The following is a 24,011-nucleotide window of genomic DNA, read 5'->3' as shown; positions in this document are numbered from 1 at the left end:
ATAATCACTCAGTGATTGACTTTGGACCAGTCACTCTTATTTAACCCAACTGACTTTACAATGGTTGTGATGGTAAATATTTGGAGGATAAAGAAGCATGAATTTCCAGAAGAAGGGTGGGAGATAAATCTAAATGACTATGCAAATAAAAATCGCAGTTGTAGGAGTAGGAGTTGTAGCAATTAGCACTTTAACAATGATTTGAACAGCAGTTCAGTATTAATGGTAGGACCAGTTCTATCATTGGGTAGAATGAAACTGCCTCAAGTATATGCTGGTCAGGTGATGTGGCAAAAGGCCTGCTGCATATCACTCAAATTGCAGCCTTTAACTTGTCCCCTTTCTTGATTATTAGAGAGGGGAGTGAAAGATGAGTCTTAGATAGCTTAAATAGTTTAGGAATATAATGTCACACTGTTCTTGAGAAGAACCTGCTCCTGGGGGGGGGGAAATCAGAGACAATTAAAAAAGGCCCAATAGAAGACAAGGTGGGTAGATGCAATAATTGATGATACAAGCATGAGCTTACAAGAACTCAAAGAAGCAGTTAATATTAGATATTCCTGGCAAAATGATGTTAATGATGTCACAAAGAACCAGAAATGACTAGATGATTGAATAACAACAAAGATGAATCATGTTCTCTAATTACTAGATACCTTTCTCAAGCCATTGTAGCTCTGTTTCAGAAACATTATTTTATAATATTTCCAATAATTCACCCTTTTCCTGACAGCAATTTTCACAAAGAATATGTTTGGCCAGTGGTGGGATTCAGCCAGTTCGCACCACTTAGGCAGAACCGGTAGCTACTTTTTTGTTGCCCAGGCCCAGAATGGACTTCCGGAAGTGGCATCCACACAGAGAACCAGTTGTATTTGAATCCCACCCCTGTATTTGGCCCTTAATTTATTGTTTTTTTAAAAGTGACTTTTTTCTTGTTACATTCAAAACTGGATACATTTTCATTGAATGCTGAAGCAACAACTTTTTTCAGGATCAATGTGGTGGAGCGGTTGACATACTGGGCTAAGATTGGGAAGAATCAGGTTCAAGTCCACCGTCAGTCATGAAACTCAGGGTTTCTTTGGGCCATCAAATTAACTTAGCTCACATGGTGGAGTTAAGGTGAATGGTGAGACCTCAGCAAGGGTCTCCAAATTTGGCAACTCTCAGAATTCCTCAGCCAGCCATGCTTAAAGTTTGTGTTAAAGTCTTAAAGTTTGGAGACTTCTACTCTACAGTATAAATAGAAGGAAGGAAAGGAAGCGAGGGGAGAGGGGGGAAAAGGGCCTTGGAGAAAAATGAATGGACAAATAAATAAGCAAGCTGTGTGAACTCAATTCAGTGAGGATAAAATATTTTAAAATTACTGGACCTGGCATGAAGCAATAGTGCTGAAAATTATATAATACTCCTATATTACTATAACCAGTGAAGCTTGAGCTTCAGTGTTTCAGCATTTCATTTCTATTTATTTATTAGATTTGTTATGGCTGCCCAGATTTTAAAAAGATTCTGAAATTCATTATTTTACCTCCCAGAAGTCTTGCGCTCCCTTGCCCATCCTTATTTTAAGAGAGAATCTGAAAATGTTGCCAGGTTTTGAACAAACTGAGTAAAAAGAAGTTTAAAATGAGAGATCCTGGAAAGAAGCATGGTGTCAAGGTTCCGACTGATGAACCCAACCAAGCAAACACTTTTGAGACCTTCCAATCTCTTAATGCAAAGCTTTATTGAGTACACCATTTTGGCACATATGAAAGTAAAACCAGCTCTAGCAGGACCCCTCTCAAACCCATATAGTAAAAGTATTGAAATAATAATAATAATAATAATAATAATAATAATAATAATAATAATAATAATAATAATAATAATAATAATAATAATAGTTGGAAGGGACTTTGGAGGTCATCTCTATACCATTTCAGACAAATGGCTATCCAGTCTCTTCTTAAACACTTCCAGTGTTGGAGCATTCACAGCTTCTGGAGGCAGGTTGTTCCACTGATTAATTGTTCTGTCAGAAAATTTCTCCTTAGTTATAGGTTGCTTCTCTCTTTGGTTAGTTTCCATCCATTGCTTCTTGTCCTGCCTTCAGGTGCTTTAGAGAATAGCTTGACTCCCTCTTCTTTGTGGCAGCCCCTGAGATATTGGAACACTGCTATCACTTCTGGGTTTCAAAACTTCTAGACTGGGCTTCTAGACTGGGCTTCAAAACTTGACACATGGCTGGCTGGTTGTTTATTTGGCTCATTCGAATGATGCTATGCTACTAGGCCCACTTGTTAAATTTATACTAGTTCAAAAACTGTGGAAGAATTGGTAATTTGCCTGGATTGTTGGAATTTTTATTCCATCTTGTTGGAATTTTTATTCTATGTTCATTTCTTGCTATCTAAAGTGAAGCTATAATCTTTGGCCTGTATACTTAATCTCATTTTCCTGGGTAAGTCCTGTGAACATTGGAGAGTAAGAAGGCCAAAAAACCCCTTACAATAAAACACAGGTTTTAGAATCTTAATAAAACTATAAATGCTTTAATAAAAAATGATAATACTACAATCTATAAAATATTCTGACATTGTTTTCATCAGTATGTTGATCCTACAAAGGTCAGATAAGAGGTTCATTAGACTGAGAATCTCAACTGGTAATACTGTACTTGAGCTCACGAATGAAAGCAAATATACATGTCCCAGGATAATGTTGCAGGATCCAATCTGGGTCAGTCACTGGGACCAGAGTCTTCCAAGCTTTCAGACTCATGCTGGAGCCCATCCTCAGCAAACTTCTTTCCCACCAGAATGTGTGCTTTGGGCTATTCTATGCATAGTGTTTATGCGGTGCCTAGTTGTGTGTGGCTTTTTAATTGCTTATTGGGGTGTTGAGGGCCAGTTACTAAATCATTGGCTGTTGTTTCCTTGTGCTGCCAAATCCTCAGCTCCTAAACCGAAGCTTAAGAGCCAATGGAAGCCTGGGAAATGGGCCCCTTGTCAACCATCAGGAGTGCTGATCTACCACCAGCTTATCAAGTACTTAGCAGCATTTCTGATGTTCAGAATTGCTGCAGTGTGTTTGTAATCATCTAAATAGTGTTCTTACACAACTTCCCTTGTGAGAGGTTGAATTGTTACTTTGGTAGTGGAGTACTTGGTTGGTGTGGGTGGTTCTTCAATAGACTTGTGTTTCTGGTGTGCTATCACTGTCTCTGTGGATGAAGTTATCCAGAAACCAAGGGCCCCTCATTTCAACACTGAGCTGCAAATATTCTCCTCTATCGATACCATATATAGGTATCAAACTAAACAACTGTTAGCAGAACATTTTGTACCTCTAGCTGCAGTGCAAAGCCAACCTCAGAAAAGCCTTGCTCATTCAGAGTTATGCTTCGATTTTGTTGAAGGGCAGATCAGTCACGGTACTTTTTTTTTTTTTTAGAAACTGTAGAAATTAGTTCCTGTAGAATCTAACACATGTTAACACAAGGAGGTCCCAATGAATCTAATAGGACTCATTCCCTAGACAGTATGTTTAGAAAGCAACTTCAATCAACTGCAATAACCAGAAGATAAAAACTGTCTTAGTGACTTTATTATCTGGCTGGGAATGCCAGTATGACTTGTACTTACAGCATACTATAAATGAAATCTCTGCTCCAAGGAGTTTACAGCTCAGTTGGGACTAAGGAGAGAGAAAAGGAAAAGGAGACAGAAGTTAACAAGTGATGCATACAAATGCAGCAAATTACAAATGATGTCATTTGTTTTGAAAAGGATCTTAAAACAAATGACAAATGTGTAGGCTCAGGCTGAGAAATATGTAATTCATATTTCAGGGAGAGAAGTCAGCATGAAATTATGAAGGTTGTTAAAAAGACAAGATATTGCATTGTAAGGTCCCAGTCCCTTACTTGAACTTGAGATACCATATCAATCTAATCAGATATCCCAAGCGGAGGCTTCTTAGATCAAATAAGATGGCTGGGTGGCAGACAATCTGGAACACTGGCAGAGTTACATCCAGAAGTGCCACATCTTAGAAAGTTAGTAGCATTGCTTTATAAACTTTGTTAGCCAATGAAAATCAGACAACAGAGCCATTACATCATAAGGAAGACATCAATCATTCCTGTACACTCCCTTATTCCCTCCTTCAGTAAATCCCATCTATGTACATGTTTCCTTCACTTGCATGAGATTTCCCTGGTGCAAAATCCGATTACAAAAAGCAAGAAAGCAACAGTTAGACTAAACAATTTCCTTTTGTTCCAGAGCCCTTCAGCATGTTAATATATATTATAATATTAGAAATAAAAAGGCTTGGTCAGGACCCAAGCTCTCTGTTTTCTCTCATTGCTATAGTTATCTCCTAATAGCAATGAAATTCAATGATTTGTTTGCTAGAGTAGTGAAAATATTGAAACAAGCTATGAAATGTACTTTGTATTGTTCTCTACTTTAAATATGATATATAATTTGCAGAACATAATTGCTTTAGTGTTAAGATTTTTTTTCTTTTCGTGTAAGGAATCCAGCTGGGGAGAAAATATTCCTTCAGGAAGACAGGGGCTATTGAAAAATAGAATCCAGACATTTTTTAAAGAATGTGCTGTAAATATATCTAATCCTCAACTGAAAATCTTAATCTCATAAGTGATATAAAGTTAGGACCTCTTAGTAATCATTATAAACAATAATCCCATGGGGAAAAGCATAGTATTAAATATCAGTTTGAAGTAAACTTACTAATGCTTAATATGAGTCATGGTACACAAAGCTGTTGAAATTAACACTTAAAATTTTCGAGACAAACTAAAAAAACAAACAAGCTATCACCACCAACTAAACACTGCAATCCATGGACCCTGAATTTGAAATCTACTAGGAATAATATAATGTAGAAAAAGGATGATAAGCAAATAAGAAAACACACATTCAGATATGATATGGCACTTAATCCTGAATCTCTTTTCGGTGTCACCAAGGTGTTTTCAGGGTTTTCTATCTTCACGGTATAAACTCTACCCATCTAGCTCCATGTGGCTCAAGAATGAAACTTGGCCATAGAGCAGAATATGCTCTCTCTTAACTCTTGGACAACAGCAGTCACAATAATCAATTACTAAGAAACTAGGTGGAAACAGCAATCAGAGTTTACTATGGAGATGAAAACAGATAAAAGTATTAGGAGAGTTGTTATATTCAACAGACTACGAACAAGGATACGGCCAAATACATTATAATTGAGAAAAGGTATTAATGTAAAGTTAGATTGAGGCTGGAACCAATTACCTAAACAGAAAATGAATTCTCAATCATCAGAGAGGTTCAAGCCAGGTTCAGTAGCCTTCTTTAGAATTGCTCTGCTCAAAGATGTTCCGCTTTGAGCAAGGATTGGACTATAGCAAAGGCCCACTGAAGACAATGTTGGAATTTGGAGAATGGGTTGTGGGTGGGGAATATTAGGTATAAGGGGATCAGGTGAGGGGAACCAACCCCATCATATCCCTAAGCCCATGCCATGCACAATCTGCTCTAGCTCCCAAGAGGCTTTCTAATGACTCCTCTCCCATTATTTTTTTCTGAGCAAAGGGGTATACTTTCAAATAACACAGTAGGCTGTAGCCGGGTGCCATTTTTATTTTTTAAACATATATAAGATTTCCATTAAAAATGTAGGTGTAGCAGTGAGTTTCATGGTCTCAAGGAAATTTTTCATTGACTCATGGGCGTCACTTTTAGTTTTATGATTTGCTGATTCTAAGAGGACTGATGGAAAAAAATGGGATGTATTTAATGGACAGGAATTACTTTGGTTTCTTTATAATGCCAGCTCCAGACATAGCAATATAATTGAGAAAGCGTTCATCAGCACAAATGAACACCTTTTCATGTTCATGTATAAGGGTTGGAACTGAGCAGGAAGCAGGAAATAGCAACTATGGATTAAAATCAAGGCAGGCAAAATGTCAAACAGTCGATTGAGTGTACATCTGTAATTCTTGTTTTAATGCCATGCTTTCCTGAGGGTGTTCTTGCTCTTCTTTTTTAATATAGAATGTCCTCAAGGGTTCTCACTCTTCCTTTTTAATATAGAATTTCTTTGAAAAATATTGGCCAGAAAACAGTGGTCTTTAACATTTCATTTCGGTTCTATATTTCCCTTTAGAACAAGAAAATGAGTTCTCTTTCTTCAAACCTATTAAGTACCTGTACTGTGAAGCAGATTTTTTCAACCTTAGCAACTTTCAGACATGTGGACTTCAACTCCCAGAATTCTCCAGCCAGCATGGCTGCTCTGATGTATAACTGCTTCGTAATTCATGTTATATTGGTGGTGGTGGTGGTGGTGGTGGTGGTGGTGGTGGTGGTGGTGGTGGTGGTGGTGGAGGAGGAGGAGGAGGAGGAGGAGGACGAGGAGGAGGAGGAGGACGAGGAGACTACTTCCATTGGGTTCATGATAGCTATAGGGATGTATCCTTAGTTTTCCTAGCAAAAATATGAAATTCCCTCTCTCTCTCTCTCTCTCTCTCTCTCCCTCCGTCCCTCCCTCCCTCCCTCCCTTCCTTCCTTCCCTCCCTCTTGAAATTCCCAGCCAAGTCTATAGACTTCGGTTCTTCTTCCAGAACTAATCAGATCCAATTGAATTTAGCCTGTTCAAGTTTAACCAGATTCCTTCTTCCTTAATCTTTCTCTCTTCTCTTCATTTCCAGGGATTTATCTTCGCTCTACCAAAGTTGTTGCAATGTACTTTCCCCTCATCAGGCTTGTAGAGAAACTAATTTATGTTGCAAGTTACTTTAATATAATCAATTTGGTGCTGAAGAAGCTGAAGAAGGAAAAGCAAAAAAACACCATTGCAACCAAAGAAACTAGCGGCATCCTGAGTGAACGGTAAAAAACAAACAAACAAGTCAAGACAGTGGCTAAGTGTTTGAATGCAACAGTCAAAAAAATAGGGTAGGGCTTCAACAGCCAGAAAAATGTTTCCTCTTTTGGAATCTATTCTTATTACCTTGAAAATCAGAAATTATTTGATTACTGGTTTAAACATCTCGTTACGGGCTTTATTTTTTGAGTTGGATGCAAAAAGAAATTAAAAAGCCTGCCAAAACAGATTTGGCTACAGAAATGTACAGTATGCTGTTTGGATAAGTGTCATGAGAGAATCAATTACTATGCCTGCTATGCCTTCCAGGAAAGCACTTTGAGGCTTACAAGCCTCAGCTGAAACATATTTATTGGTTTATTTGTTTATATGGCATTTTTAGTTTAGAGTACAGTTAAAATACACTCATACGACGAAGAACAAATTCAGGGTCAAATATAGGAAGAAATCTTTATGCAAGAAAACTATAGGCTGTAGATCACAATGTGTGTATACCAGAAACCTCTTTGGCTTTTATTTTAGCAGGGAAAAACCACACACACACACATACAAGACATCCCATCAGATACTCAATTATCTTTACTTGCCAGGGATTCTGCAGTCCTGAAAGTATTTTTGGCCTGAGACAACATCCCTGCAACAGTTTTCCTGCTTTTGAGCATTAACCTCCCTTGTACATTCACGAAATTACCGCACTTTTTGTTTGATGACACAGACAAATAGCACTTTCCAGCAGCTCAACACCAGATGGTAATTGCATTCTAATAATAGCACCACATAGTGAAATTGCCTCCTATTTAGTAGTGCTTTAACTGATGTGACAGGAGAAAGCCAGCCACCTGGTAAAGATGGGAAGAGGAATGGAGCTTGGAAAAGCACAGGCCCACCAGCTTAGGAGCAAGCAAGTATGTGCCGAATGAGGCCTGAACCTAGTCATTTGCCTGGTTCACACACTTATGCTCACTTGAGTAGAGTGAATTAGCTATTATTGATTTAGCAGTGCAGAACCTTTATTGTTTTATTTACGTATCTAAAAGATGTACAGTGGCCCATCTTATGCAACTATGGGCAGCTTAACAACTACCAATAAATAAAACAATCATAAAAACAATAAATTGCAAATCCCATGTATATTAATTTTAGTGCATTTAATTATTGATTTTGAAAGCAGATTTTGTTTGCTTGGTTTAAATGTATGGAGAGGGCAGTGATTGCGATCTCACCATGAGAGCTGGGCGCTTGCCTGTGAGCAGAAGAGATCCAGATCCTTGTCTACCTTCAGTCACAACAGCTCATAGGGTGACTTTGGGCCGATCTCACTCTTTGAGCCAAGCTATTGTGGGGAAGCAGGAGGAGGAGCATCATGTAGGTTGCCCTGAGAACCTGAATGAGATTAGATTTTTAAAAAAATCCAATGTATATTGTCAACTCTGATTTGGATCACTGCAGAGTGTTCAGTGTTAAATAAGAATGTCCTGGAAAATCTTCCATTTTACATCCATGTCTGAATCAACCCTGAGATTAGGGACAGTGAGGCTATGGAAGTTCAAGCCTTGCCAAAGTTGATTTCTCAAGCATCCCAGCTCCCCAACCTGGGCGCTATAGTTCAGCAAAATTAAGAGGGTCTCAGATCCCTAGCCTAGAGAAATTTATTTTAGGAACAATTAACCACATCTGAATTAACCATACGGAAGATGTAAAATATGATGGTGTAACAAATAGGTTTGGAATGCTCAAACATTTTTGCCTTCCGAATGTCAACTCTTTCTCTGTTAACCATACAATACTGTAGTGTTGACTGTAAACAACAAAAGAATAAACTGCACATTGTATTTCAGATTTAAGGCATCCTGCAAGCTGAATTCCTTCTCTACTACATGAGCTACAGACTTTAGAGAAGCATGATGTGAAATTGTGGGAATGAGTCATCCGGAAATATAAATCATTGTATGATCACATAACATTATTTCATGCACATATCTGTGAAAATGAGAGGTCATAATATGTGTGGGCCTCCAGATTGGCCTGTCAGTCAGAGAACTCACAATAGTTCTTTTTCTGCTGTGTTAAAAGCCATGGATCTTAGAGCAGCCAGATCATACTATAAATAGAAGAGTTGGCAGCAATTCTATTGTTTCATTGGTGAGCAAAGGGCAAAAGAGATCGCCTGGGCTGCATATATATTCCTTATATACAGTATGTGCCTGACCTCTGTCAAATAGCTTTCTTTTTGCACTTGTGTCTGTTTTTGAATCAAATTCTAACTAATTCTTTAAAATGGGGAGGTTAGCCATTTTGGATCATCTTGAAGTCCCCTGACTCTCTAGGTTTCATGAACAAGAAAAGGCTGCACAGACACAATCCAATCTAAGGTCAACATCACTCTTGAAATCCAGTGGTGTCCATCTGGGTTATAGATCAAATCATACAAATAGGTCTATCTACCCCTTTCTAGGGAGTAGAATGAGAGAACTCCATTGCTATCAGGGAGTGATCCAACTATGACAAAGGACAGATATTAATATTCCCTCCAAGCAATTACATAAGTACTGCTCAAGACAAAAGCTAGATGTTTTTATGTGTTGGATCCTCAGTGCTCTGGCTTAGGTCCATAGTTGGCCAGGAACTCCTGAGCTGGTTCTGTGCCTAAATTTAATTTCTTCATTACCATAATTCACTTGAATTTTGTAATACTTCCTTACGAGTGAACATGCTTAGGGTTGCACTGTTGGACTTTCTACAGAGTACAGGATTTCCATGAATCATAGGCCACAGTTTCTTTAGATGCCACAGGACTGCTAATAGCACAAAAATGCTATTTCAATATTCCTCCCACTTAGTTTTTCCAAACTGTTGGCTCACATGGATAATGTGGAAGATATAACCAAGTGTCAGCCAATGTTTCTGGTCTCCAGCCGAGCAGAATGGTAATGAGATGTGGCAGAATCCGGGAGCATAAGGGAAAAGAAGCACGTATGAGGGAGATTTATCTCATGTGCCCAACGCACATCAAAAACAGCTGCTGCAATTAAAAAATAATTAGGGACATATTAAAACATTTGTGGAGAAAACACATGGGGCTGTGGAGTGGCACAGCACAGCAGGGAAGACAAGCTAGCTCATTTCTTAAAGTATAATAATGTAGAACACTCAAATCTCCATTTATATCATTTAGCATTAGGTTAACTACTGCTAACTTCAATACAGAATTATTTGTCAATGTAGCGTTTCAATGTAGCACAGGGGAGCGCTAATGAAATGAGTCAATTCTCCCAAGATAAAGCTAACATTCTATCTTCTGTGGTCTGTTTACAAGTATTGGAGACTTCAACATCAAGGATGACAGTGGAAAAAAATCCATACAATAACATCTGAAAGCATCATTTAATGCCTAATGGTTCAGGAAAGATTATGGTTCCTGTTTATTATACTAACAGACTTTACAGCTGGCATCATCAGACCTTTGGAATTTATTCATTGTTTTTATCTTAATGTGTCTTAGAGGGAAGGTATTAAAAATAGTCACATTTCACTAGATGAGATGGAAAATATAGGAGTGTCCCAAAAAAATTGTGCCATATGTGTAAGGAATTGGCCTCAGCATTTCTAGGCTGAGTGGAATTACTTTTTTCTTTTATTGCAGGAGTGGCTGTATGTAAAAGAAGGGGGGCTGTGATTGTATCATCATGCCATCATTTTGACTTTTTTGACATTCTCCCTCCCCTTCACCCCGGCAGATGCTCCTGTTTTGCTCTGTGAAAAGATGCCAGAAGTAATCTGAAATTAAAACATGATGACTTGGCCTCTTCTGCCCTCACTAAAACCTAGTAGCAGAAACTTGTGGCTTTCCAAGAGCAGCCAGTGAAATGAAGTATTGATAAAGAAGAAGCTGGGAAAGAATTTTCAATTGTATGACTTCATATCGCCAAGCAGACCACGGAAGATGGGAGATTCAGGATTATTTTTATTAGCAGCTCAGAGTTCCTAAAATCTAATTTCAGTATCAGTGGCACCTATTATATCTCAGAAAAGGGAGCACCATGTAATCAATGTTCACTTCATGTGTTTGTTAAGTTTTAAACAAACATTCTATCAATATGAATGAGAAGAGTTGCTGAATTAAAACTTATTTTACCACAGGTGTTAGAATCTAAACTTCTCTAGAGTGATTGTGAATAAAGTGAGCTTTCTGCTCTTCAGTCCTTTCTACATACTTTGAATCTCCAACTTCTTTCTTGTTTCAGCACAATTGGCCTCTCTTCATTTGCTTATCTTTCCTCTGAATTCCCATAATTCTTTCTCTTTCTTCAATTTGCTTTCCCTCCCTCACTTCCCCCACCATTATAATGTTTGCCACCTGATATTTGCAAAAGGTATGACATTGGTTGATTAAAAAAAGAAAAAAAAGCAGGGACTCATTAACTTTTAGAAATGAAATTTAATTTTAAAAAGATTTAGGATATAACGTTTAATGGCATTAAGTAAGATTTTCAGAAAAATCCCCAAACCCTTTAACTTTCAACATATTATTCAACCAGATTAGTGGTTGGTAAAGGGATTAATAGTGCATTGATGATGATGATGACCGCAATGATGAAGATGCTGGTGATGATATAAACAACAATATGAACACACAGCTTCAAACACATCAAATTCATCTCAAGAACCTAGGACAGTGGCCCCCAACTTTTCCAGCTCTACGGAGTGGCAGCAATGGTGGTGGTGACAGGGGGGAGGGGATTATTTTGCTTGTATGCCTGCTGCTTGCTCAAGTGGAGCTTTGTGTGCTTGTGCACTCAGCCCCAATGGGTCACGGCCCAGTACCGAGCTACAGACCGGGTGTTGGAGATCCCTGGCCTAGGATGTTGTAATGTATTGACATAGTATAGACAAGCATTTCTCAATCTTGGCAATTTTAAGAAATGTGGACTGTGTTGCTACAATTCTATACTTGCTGGAGAATTTGGGTACTTGAGATTCACACATCTTAAAGTTGCTATGTTTGGGAAACTGCTCTAGAGAATATTTCAGTCCTAGGCACATCTAAAAATGAGGTGAAAACTGCATGTCCAATAAAAAGATACCATCCAGATAACGAAATGCAATATGAAGGACTGCATGAATTTGGTTATCATGGAAGGACAGGAGCCTAAGAACATAGAAGCCATAAAACAAACTTTATCCAGTTGTACACATCCAGCAAGAAAAGTCACGGAAGGCATAACTATTGTGCATGCAAATCTCTGTTCTTTGTCATAAAAATCCAAGTTTACATTTAGACTTTGCAAAACTGTAAGCTTGGAACATGTGAAATAATTTCCAAGAACCCAAATCTTAGACAATATTTTGTATGAATGAGCGAGATTGAATGTTTCTGTAACTCTTTCTTCTTGTTGAGGAGGCTTTTAGTGATGAAAGAACTGCTGGCTCATAAATGGTACCTGCCCAAGCCATCTGTCTTACAAATGATCTTGTATGTATAGCTATTATTTCAGTCAGACACCAGCAGCTTCACAATTGTTCATGGCCTTGGTGAAGAATAGTAGCTGTCAAAAGCACTAAGAGTGTTATAGCTTTTAACAGACCTGTTTGCAGCTTGTCTGAAAGGCTGAGGAATGGCATGTGGGAAACAACCAGAATTGATTGCAAGGCTGGAAATGGCATCTTGATTACATTCTGCTTTGCTATGCAATAGTCTCACTGGAGGAGAGAAAAAAGGTTACGGTATCTCTGGTAGGACAGAAATTTTACTGAATATAGGCAGAGAAAGTAATTCAGCCCACTGCAGGTTAAAACGCTCACCCTTTCCAGACTCATTATGTTAGGAAGAAGAACCAGGGAAGCAATAAACAATGAATACTTTTGAATTTATTTTAATAGATTTCAACCAAATATTCACTGAAATCCAATGACAGTGTGAAGGACTATTCATAACAAAAATGCAATAGGCAAATTCATGTTTTAGATGAGCTGATAAAATCACCTTTTCAGGCCAAAGTTATAAAGACCTTTATTAGAAAATAAGCCACACATTAAGGCTTACTTAAAATAAACATATTCTAGACTTTCTCCTGCAGTCAGTTTTAGATTAGAGAGGATGGAATTTATGTAACTAATTGTTCTGGCTTCCAATGATAGGATATGACTTTCCTAGAATCCTATATTTACTAGAGCTTTGGAAATTTAAATAATACTTCTCAGGTTTATTGTAATAAGTAGCATGCTTTGGATTCTTTTTCCTACAAAGAACATGAATATTAAGAATTTGGTGGAATTTGTGAGGTTCTTTTTTGGTTTGTGTATTATTTTTAATATCTATATTTTTTTTCTTCTTCTGTTCTTGGAGACTGCCTTGACAAATCTTGCAGTTTTCTTGGCAAGGGTTTTAGAAGTGATTTCCCATTGCTTCCTTCCTGGGGCTGAGAGATAGTGACTGGCCCAAGATCACCCAGCTGGCTTTGTACCTAAAGCAGGATTAGAATTCACTTTCTCTGCTCCTAGTCTAATACCTTAACCACAACACCAAATTGGTTCTTAATATCCATACTTCTCCATTATATTTTTCCCCTCAATTATTTACAATTCTGCAATTGTTACTCTCAAAGGTGCTTTTTCAAAAGGCAACTGGACTGCCTTTATTTTTCATTAAAGACATTTCACTTCTAATCCAAGAAGCTTCTTTAGTTCCTTTTGAAAAAGCACCTTTGGGACAACCAGGACCTGGATACCTGAAAATTTTCATATACAATTGTTACTGTTTTTATGTAACTATTCTTGCTGTAGTTGATTAAAATCAACCTTGGATATTGGTTAGACACAGGCCATGTCACATTTTTTATTCCCCTAATACCACCATTCCAATTTTGCCTGTAGTTATATACATTGTATTTTTATTTAAATTGAGCATTCTGAGTTTTTGTCTCGTCTCTGAATACTGGATCTTGAAATCCCTTAGCTTCTGCTGCATCAACCCTCATCCAATCAATTGTGCACTACAGTTTCTGCAATGTGGCATAAGAGATTTCATATAAATAACACTCAGGAAGGAAGAAAGTAGAACAAAAGGCCCAACTGCCTTTCATTCATTAAATCTCTGTAGCTATCTTTCTTACTGTACATTTGTCAGGTTTCATCTCAAAATGCACTTCTAGTTCGTAAGTGATTTTCATATAAATTGCTTTTAAAAACTCAGGGGGGAGGCAAGAGAAATCCCCTTCTGAAACTCTCTAAACCAGGGATGTCAAACTGCTGGCCCGTGGGCCGGATGCATCATAGCGAAACCGCACCCGCCCCATTGCCGGCAGTGGCAAAAAAGTCGTGATATGTCGCGACACATCACGTGACATTGTGAGTTTGACACCCCTACTCTAAATCATACAAGCTACTATAGTACTTCTTGAAATCATACCCCAGACATTTTATAGGTGACAAATTGATCACAAAACAATTTTATGTGGGTGGGAGATCGCCATTTCTGTTTTCTGCAAATAATGTACTTCAATTGTATTCCTTTTAATTATTTAAACTATCCTCATGTTCTACTTAAAAATAATTCAAAGTCAACCACAAGGTTAGTGAAATGAATGAATTTTATTTAAATCCACAAATAATAAACAAACTAAATAGCAAAATCCCCTGGGCTTGTCTTTCTGATTTTTTCCAACTTTTTTCCCTAAGGGAAGAAACCAGTAACATGGCACTTGCTATGTCCACCAAGAACTTGACATAGGAAGTGTGTATCTACTCGGTACACAAGCATGGAGTAAATATCATTTCAAGGCATTCATTTGGGCCTTTTAAGCCCATCTTTACCTAGTGAGTGAGCATATACAGTTTATTGATATAAAGTCACTAATTTTATGATGACAGATCCAATTTGGGGTCAGGAGGTTCATGGGAGTAAGACAAGAGGGAAAGCAGATGTGATCTAAGTAATAGTGGATGTGTCCAGAGCAGTATCTGAATACTGATCTGTATTCCTCATTTTTTTTTTTTAGTTTTAAAACTCTTGAGTTTAAATTTATCCCAAACTGACAGCTGAATATGCTGGAAGATGGATAAAGTTTGAAATCACAATGTAATCAGTACTACATTCGTGTTGGGAGCACTGAAGCACTTCCGGATTGAAAGGATTTGCCGGTGACATCACCATTCCCTCTGGTGGGGGAGGGAATGCCCAGTTGGAGGGTTCTTTCATGTCGCCATTAAGTTGCCCAGCAAAGTGATACTCATCTATCTACTCGCAGTTGCTCACATGTTTTCTTGCCTGAGATCATAAGTGAAGTCAATATATATTTAGAAACCAACAGTCATTCAAAATCAAATATTAAGTTGGAAGAGGCAGAGGCAGAATAGAATTACTTTTTTTTTTTTTTTTTTTAAAGGGAATATTCTAGGAACAATCTTTCACTCCTTTTTCAAACTGGCAATGAGTGTGAGGTAAAAACACATTTTCTTCTTTCCCATTTGAGCAAATATGCTGTAGAGCAGACATGTGAAACTCGCGACGTCACGTGACGCCGCGCAACGTATCGGAACGGTTTTGCCATTGCCGGCAATGGGGTGGGTGCAGCTTCCTGATGACACATCCGGCCTGTGGGGCGGCAGTTTGACACCCCTGCTCTAGAGGCTTCCTCAACCTCACACTCCATCAAAGCCAGTAAAAAGAGGAGATACTCAGAAGAGACTCTGAACACTTCAATCAGAGGCCTTGTTCTAATTGACAGCTGGCTATTATTGGATTTAGCCCTAAACTGATATATTTCTAATTAAAATAATAGGGAAAGATGGATAAAAAGTACTTCCGTAGAAATAGGGAGTGAATATCAGCACCCACAAATTAGATTTAAATAGCAATAACACTTAGACTTATATACTGCCCTATAGTGCTTTACAGCAGGGGTCCCCAACCCCTGGTCCATGGACCGGTACTGGGCCACGGTATGCCAGCAACCAGGCCACACAAACAAGCAAAGCCCCATCTACGGGATGCAGACAGCACACAAAACCTTGCCCCCTCCAGTCCATGGAAAAACCTCTTTCCATGTAATCGGTCCCTGGTGCCCAAAAGGTTGAGGACCTCTGCTTTACAGCACTCTCTGGGTGGTTTACAATGGCAGCATACTGCCTTCAGCAATCTGGGTCTTCATTTTACCAACCTTGGAAAAATGAAAGGCTGAGTCAATCTTGAGTTCCGTGAGAATCGAACTCCAGGCTGTGGGCAGACTTTGCCTATAATACTATATTCTAACCACTGTGCCACCAGGGCTTAAAAGAATGTAAAGAATTTTGCTGGCTGGGGAGTTGTGGTAGTTGAATTCCACACATCTTAAAAATGTTGACATTGAGAAACACTGGTATAAAGAAAAGGAACTTCTCTTCACATTTTCTTAAAATTCAGGCAGAAGAATATTAAATGCTGAGCAGAGACTGAGCATCCTGGTGTGAGGAAGAATCTTTTGTACACTATTCACCTTTCAAATTGATTGTCCTAGATTTTGTGAAATTTTAAAAATAATAGGATCACAGACATTCAAAAAGGTCATAAGTATATTCATAAGTACAAAACATCAAAAGCTAATAAAATGCATTTAAAGAAACAGTAAAACTTTAGAAGCTGAGAAGAATTGTTAATAAATGGCAGGTTCTTTGCCTAATCCTTGATCTGGCTCATATAGATTCTGTACAAAATCTTTGATCTGACTCATACATTTTTCAGATGTATAGACTGCATGTCTAGCAAGCTACAAAAAACAACTTGGCTTTATATTCAAAGAGAAGCAGGATACTCTTTGTACTATTTTTTTTAACTGATGTTATGTATCCAAACTCTTGCGCAAAAATATTCTTATTAGTTATGTGACTAAGAAAACAGAGACTAAAGATGATCTCTTTTATTTGTTTTACTTATACCTTATTTTAATTAAATCATTTGGGAACCATTTGTAAAATATATTTTCATTAAGCAGCACCTAATAAGATGTGATACATTTCAGTTGTTTATGGAGAAGTGGAATTCGATATCAGTAGATGTTATTGGCCTGGGATTGTAAGAGAAGGGACAGAGAGAAAGAAAATAAGAAGAGATGAGTCTAGAAGAGAGATAAAGATTCCAAGTGATGATAAAAGAGAAGAAAATGGTTTGTCACTGGGTAGCAGAAGTGAAGACCACCTACAGGAGCAAAGATGGAGACAACTATCTCTTGCAGTGCCATGGTCTCCTGGGACAAAAATCTATTGTCAATGGGTTGACCACCACTGAACATCATGTGATAGGAAAAGAGAAAATATAAGAAGCCTATACAAAGACTTGAGGGCCATTGGACAGTTGGAATAGAAGCAATGAGAAGGGCCATAACTACATTCTGAATTAGATATAGTTTCTAAATGCTTTTTATATAAAGCATGTTGCAATAATATGAACAAGAAATGACCAATGAATGAGCTCTGTGAGCAGGATATCCCAATCCAGGAATGGAGGAAACTGGTACACTTGAATTTATATAAAGGCCTTTTCTATCCAGAAAAGAACTAGAGTCCAGGAGGATCCCATGTTTCCATTTTTGATTGAGCCAATGCAATCCCCTTCAGAAATAGAGATGATCTTCAGAATTTGTGCCCCCCCAAACCTACAGTATATGTGTGATCAATACCTTTTCAGTAGTATATCTAGATTAGGGTTGGCTGGGGATCGAGGACACCATTTAAGGATGTTTCTTGAATAAACAATTCTAGTCGATAATGATGCAGAAAGAGAAATTCAGGGAAAGAGTCACAGATTCAGCATTTAGTGGTATTGAAATGGAAATAATTGGTTCATCTTGGAATATCTTATAAGAGTCACTATAAGAAGATGTGGGAAAGACTGTCTACCTCTTTAGTCCTAGAGGACAAAGTCTCTTGAGGATAAGGAGACTCATGAAATTAGCCACCAATGTACAGAAGGAAGAGCATTAAAACGAGATCCAGAAAAAAAATCCATCTACTGTATATTCAGAATTAGATTGTGTAAATATCCAGCAAAAGAGGGGATGTGGCAGTTTAACATTTGGAGATAATGTTCAGGAGCCAATGAGATTATTCAGAAGATGAATGTTCCTAATGAATTGTTTTATCATTGATTTGGCCTCAATAAAGGTTAATTAACCTACAAGTAGTTCTTGTGACTACAGTTGAGACTCAAATTTTTGTCATAAGTCATAGCTGTTGTTTTTATAATGCTCATAAAATGAGTCACCATGGTCGTTAAGTAAATAATTTGATGAATCCATTCTTTTAAATGGGCTTTTTTTTTGCTGGAAAAAAACAAAAAGGCTAGAAACTGGCAAAAACAGCAAATTGTGGTAATATAATTGTGGGATTGTGGGATGCTGCAACCGGTCGTAAATACAAGCTGGTTGCGAAGTACCCAAAATACAACCAGATGACTGTGGGAGAGGGGCAGCAGTTGTATCTTTGAGATTGTAGTTTTTTAAAAGTCTGTCATAACTTTGAACAATCGGTTGTAAATTGAGGACTACCTGTATATTGAGAAACCCAAGACTATATAATTCCTCCATACAAGTTTGATACCAATGAGATTGATAGCTGTCTCTCAACAGTAGAGATTACAGTAGGATGAAATTTGATTCTGAGCCATAAAGTTTAAATCCTGGTCCAAGCCTGAATCTTAAAGTCTGAACAGGACCTTCGAGCTTCAAAACTACACTAGGGACATATTTTGGAGAAGTGGATTGAATTATTTTATATTCCCTTAGGGTTGTAATAGTTGATCAACAGCCATAAACAATATACATGCTATTAGAATATAATTTGCCCTTGTTGTCTATAAAATTTAATAGCTAATGCAATCCTTTGGGTAACAGAAGTGTCAGAATTAATCTGAGCTGTTATTGTCCTTGAAACTCCCAGAATCCTGAAAGATTGTTCCCAAATATTTAAAACATTTGACTTGCTGTAGTTTTTGAGAGTCAATTCCACTTACGCCTTTTATTAGACAAAATTAAAAGTTTTTAATTTATTGTAATTAATGATCAACTGTTTCTCTTTAAGGTAGGGTGCCATGGTTCTTAGAGTTTGATATAAGAGATAAGAGAGGGGGAGAAGAATTGCATCTTCTGCATAAAGTACGATTGGGAAATTTACACAGGAATAGGAGGGGATTGAACATTCCCCTAGCATTCATGTCTCTCGCAAACAAACAAATATCAAATTGGGACAAAACCCCAAGGAAATCAATTTGTTTGCTTTGAAGCCCATACATCAATGTTTTACGAGAATATGGTGAGATCGTTAAAATAATGTAATTGCCAATCTGCCATCTGATCAGGTATTATCTCCTGCTAGAGAGAACAGCACTTGGATTGGTCTAAACCACAGGTGTCAAACTCGCCATGTCACGTGACGTGTCGCGATATATCGCAACTCTTTTTGCATTGCCGGCAATAGGGTGGGCGGGGCTTCGGTATGATGAAACCAGCCCATGGGCCGGCAGTTTGACACCTCTGATCTAAACAGTCATTCAAAAGGACAAATATTCTATAGCTGATCAAGATGAATGGTGTCCTGTACCTGGGATAGTTCCAGATCAGAAATGCCTTGAAGCAGGAGCAAATGAAGTCAGATTTAGAATCAGAGTGAAAAGATTGCCCATTTTTAGGACTCTCATAGAAGAATTTAATTTGCAAGGAAGATGGAAAGTTGTAGATGAAACAGCCACTGAGTGGAATCAGAGCCCAAGCCAGGAAGAAATGTAATAGACATTAGGCTAGAATTAGATTTTGAGATCCAAATAAATGTTTTTTTTTTCAGATGTTAAATGGGACAGGACATTTTACTTGTGTCAAAATCAGTTTCAGAACTGAAAAACTTTGAAACTTGTGAACTTGCTTGATGGAGACTGTGTTGATGATACACACTTTTCATTCTGATCCTTGCTGTTTTTAAATTGGGGAATAACTATACCATAGTCTTTCTCAATCTGGTGTCATTTGGTTACAACTCCTAGGTATTTTAGTTACCAAATTCTCCATTTCCTTAACAATGTCTGCTTTGCAAACGAATATTCCACATCCCAACAAGGGAATAATAAAAATGATAAAACACAAGATGAAGGAATTAGATGTTATCTCTAATGTTAGCATACTTTCAAACTTCCGTGGATATACTGTACACAGCACATGTTGTTCATATTCTACAACCAGTCTTTTCATTTATTCTTTTCTCAAGCAAAAATCCATTCTGAATAAATGAGTCTGCAGGGAAAACCTCTCACTTCTGAATTTTGTTAGCACTGTCTGTTTCTTTCATGAAAATTTGATATTGAATTTGGTGCAGAAGCGAATTCAAATGAGAAAGTAGGATGATGCATCCCTATCACTGATTAAAGTAATGTAGGAGAAATCTCTCACAAACTTCCCCAATAACTCCTCAGTTTATATTGGAGATCAGCATATACTTCCTTTGAAGCACAAACTGCTTATTATAGTACCAGACGCAGCGGAAGCAAAACCTAAAGGCAGGGATGGAATGTTGTTATACAGGCTTTCACTAATTGTAATATACATAGTATACATACTATATATGTAGTTATTGGTTACAGCAACATAGCTTGATTGGATGCATGGTGATGAGGTAAGAAAAATGAAGTAAGTTTGGCACTAGAGAAAATAGCTCATTGAGTTAGAGAGGTGATATTCTCTGAATAAGAGTTAATATTAATGTGTTAGTTTCCCTAGGTATTATCTCCCAATGGCCTTGCTTCCTAGCATTGTTCCCATCTCTTAGTGCCCCAATCAATGTTCTTTGTGTCTGGATGTTTATAGCTGAGTTATAAATTGCATTTTGGGTCAGAAAAACTTACTTGATTTTCCTGACAGCAGTTTTTTCTACTGCACTAGTTTCAGGTGTCATTCACAACAATTTAAATTACTGTGCCATATTTCCATGGAACTTCAATGGAGAACAGATCAGTGAATTTAAAAAAAATGGTTTTAAAAGGGAAAGGTGATAACCCAATTGTTTTTACAGCTTTAGTAGGAAGCCTTGTCTGAAGATAGACAGAATTTTTACAAGACAAGAAAAAAATGACTGTGCTAGCTAGTGCCATGGAGTTAATTTAGCACTGTGGGATTAATTTATTTTTTGCTTCAGTGTAATTAAGGCTGAAATTGTACATCCATTTACCTGATAAGTCCGAATGAAGTTATAAGGCTCGCTTTTTCTGAGTAAACATTTATTGCAATGCAAGGCCTCAATCATATGCATTTATACAATACATATGGACTCAAAAATTTCTGGCAAGATTTACTTATTTATTGAATCAATGTAGCTGAATTTATAAGCTGTGGTGGTGCAGTGGTTAGAATGCAATATTGCAGGCTAACTTACTGCTCACTGCCAGGAGCTTGATCCTGACCGGCTCAAAGTTGACTCAGCATTCCATCCTTCTAAGGTTGGTAAAATGAGGACCCAGATTGTTGGGGGCAATATGCTGACTCTGTAAACCACTTAGAGGGCTGTAAAGCACTATGAAGTAGTATATAGGACTATGTGCTATTGTTATTACTCATTTCACTTGTATATGACTGACTTCTTAATTCCTAAAGTTTCAACCCATACATTAAAGAATAATTATTTAATATCATATATATCATATCATATTTGCTTGCTGGGGAACATGTCACATTAAACATTTCATATTGCATTTTGGCATATATTTCTATTTAAGGAGAACAGATTCTATGTAATAGAATGATATGATGTTTCCAGACAGAAAAGTCTAATACAACTAATTAAGGCATTACATGGCAATTCCATGTTTTTTTCCATAATACATTGTATGTATGTATTTATTTTGCAGGCAGGAAGAATGGTAAATACATGATAGGTAACAATGGAAAATGACATCTGGACAGCATTATAGTTGCATGATGAAAAGACTTGACTGGAAATATCCTCAGGGTTTTTCTTTTAATATGCTTGGCTCTGTGTCTTCTTGTACAAAATAAAAGGGTTTCTTCATGGAGTTCATCAATTAAACAATGCAAGTGAGATTACAAAGCAGCTAGTACTATAGATGGGTTGACTGAATAAAGCAGGAAGTTCTTGGTTATCTCTAAGGCACAATAGCAGAGACGTATTGTATAATCCCTCCATATGGCCTACTGAGCTTCCACTGTTAATGCATATATTATAGACTCATAACAGGCATTAGTCATCTCACTTTTCTTTTGAATAAGCGATTCTGCTAATATATGGTCTGAAGTTTGAGGGCAGCTTCCACTTTGGCATATTACCAGAAGAACTATGCAGCAAATGGTTTCTTGTGAAGAGAGGCAACTGTCACTGGAATGTCAAACATGGAGAACGTAACAGTGTCACTGCAAAACAGACACCTCAACCCCCAGATGAGGGGTTAGGGTGAGAAAGAGATGCAGAATAACTCCATTTTAACTAAGCTATATTTAAGATGACCTGACGAATTGTTTTAGCAGGCTTTTAAGATTCTGTTAAATTACACTACTAGCAATAAAGTCTTTTCCAGAAATCCAAGTGGTTCTTGTTTGCTCAGTTTACCAGCCTTATAATTTTGAAACCACATGACTCTCTCATCAGAGAACTATAGGCTCCTGCGTTCAGGACATATAACATGGCTCCATCTCCAGAAGTACAATTTGCAGAGATGTTATGGCAGCAAAAAAGCAAAGGAACTCAATTATAACAGCAAAAACATAGCCAGAACCCGATGGTGGAACAAATCATAAATTACTCATGTGCAAATTCCAAATCAACTAAAACAGCAGAAGAAGAGAATGAGCAAATTTGTGGAAGGATGAACTGCCTTGAAACAAAAAAAAAAGTTATGTGTAATTGTCAAGGCAAACATTTTTTCCTCTGTGTGGTCTGTTGCGCTTTGGCCACAGGTCTACAAATGTGAACCACTGAAGGTCTTGAGTAGTCATATCGATTTCTGGGTTGTACCAGCAAATAATTCCCAGGTCCTTTCTCATAATGGTCTCAAAATGATAAAATATTCTGGTTCCTGTATCAAGCTCCCTCCTTGTCAGTGTTCACTTAATTCTTTTTTTTGGGGGGGGGGAGGGGGTTGATTGCTTTGCTAGAACTGTATTTTTCAATGAAAATGCAAAAGCCCTATTACAAAACCTCAGATATTGTAATTCTGGTCTCCTCCCCCCCATGATCTAAGAAGCTAGCCTGTAGATTCTATCATTTTAAGAAAGAACAATGAAAAATGCCACAAATCCTTAGATGAAAAGACTGTGAGGACTGAAAATTATGTTATGGAAGCCTATTTGTTTATGTATTTATTTATTTATAAACATGATTTTTAAAAATCTATATAAATAACAATTAACGAAAAATTACAGAGTATGGTCTTCAGAGCTAAGGATACAAAAAGTTTTCAAAGGCTGAAAGTGCTTGTTGCTGGTCCAGAAGACTCCTGAATACTTAAAAAAAAATAACCTGTCCTATAACCTGCCATAGTTTAATTCTGGGTTGCAGAAATAGAAGTTTTATGTCCCGTGGCATCTATAGGCTGTCAAAACATGTCAGAATGTTGCATGTGACCACAAGATGGAAGCTCCATTCCATTTTTGCCTGTGTGCAATGTGTGTGCTGCACATGGGGCTTTGCTTGCTGTTATAGCTATTTTGATTCCTCTGCAGGCCCCCATATGTTTACAAACCAATCCTGAAAACTTTTCTTGGAAATATCAGCGCGTTAACAAAAGTTTTTAATTGCACTAAAGTTGTTAATGGAACTGAAAATAGTGGAGAAATTACATAAACTATATTTTGACTTAATTTTATATTTATCCTTAGTTTTCATCCTACCAAGACTATCCTTGAGAATGTGTCTCCTATCATGACATTCAAAAGACTTTCAGCCCAGAACGTTGTTTTTGTAGATGATTGAAATGTAATACATATACTTGCCAATTTATAACTACCATTTCCCCCAATAATCCAGTTCACAATTTAAACTAATTTCATTACACATTTATAAGTAAAATTCAACATTCACATACTTAATAAAATATTTATTATGAAAACTGAATTGTAATTGTACAATTTGATATGAATTACATACAGTAC

Source organism: Protobothrops mucrosquamatus, unplaced genomic scaffold, assembly GCF_001527695.2.
Source record: "Protobothrops mucrosquamatus isolate PMUCROS unplaced genomic scaffold, P.Mucros_1.0 scaffold469, whole genome shotgun sequence".
NCBI lineage: Eukaryota > Metazoa > Chordata > Lepidosauria > Squamata > Viperidae > Protobothrops > Protobothrops mucrosquamatus.
The sequence above is the reverse complement of the archived record's forward strand: the minus strand, read 5'-3'. Positions refer to the sequence as shown.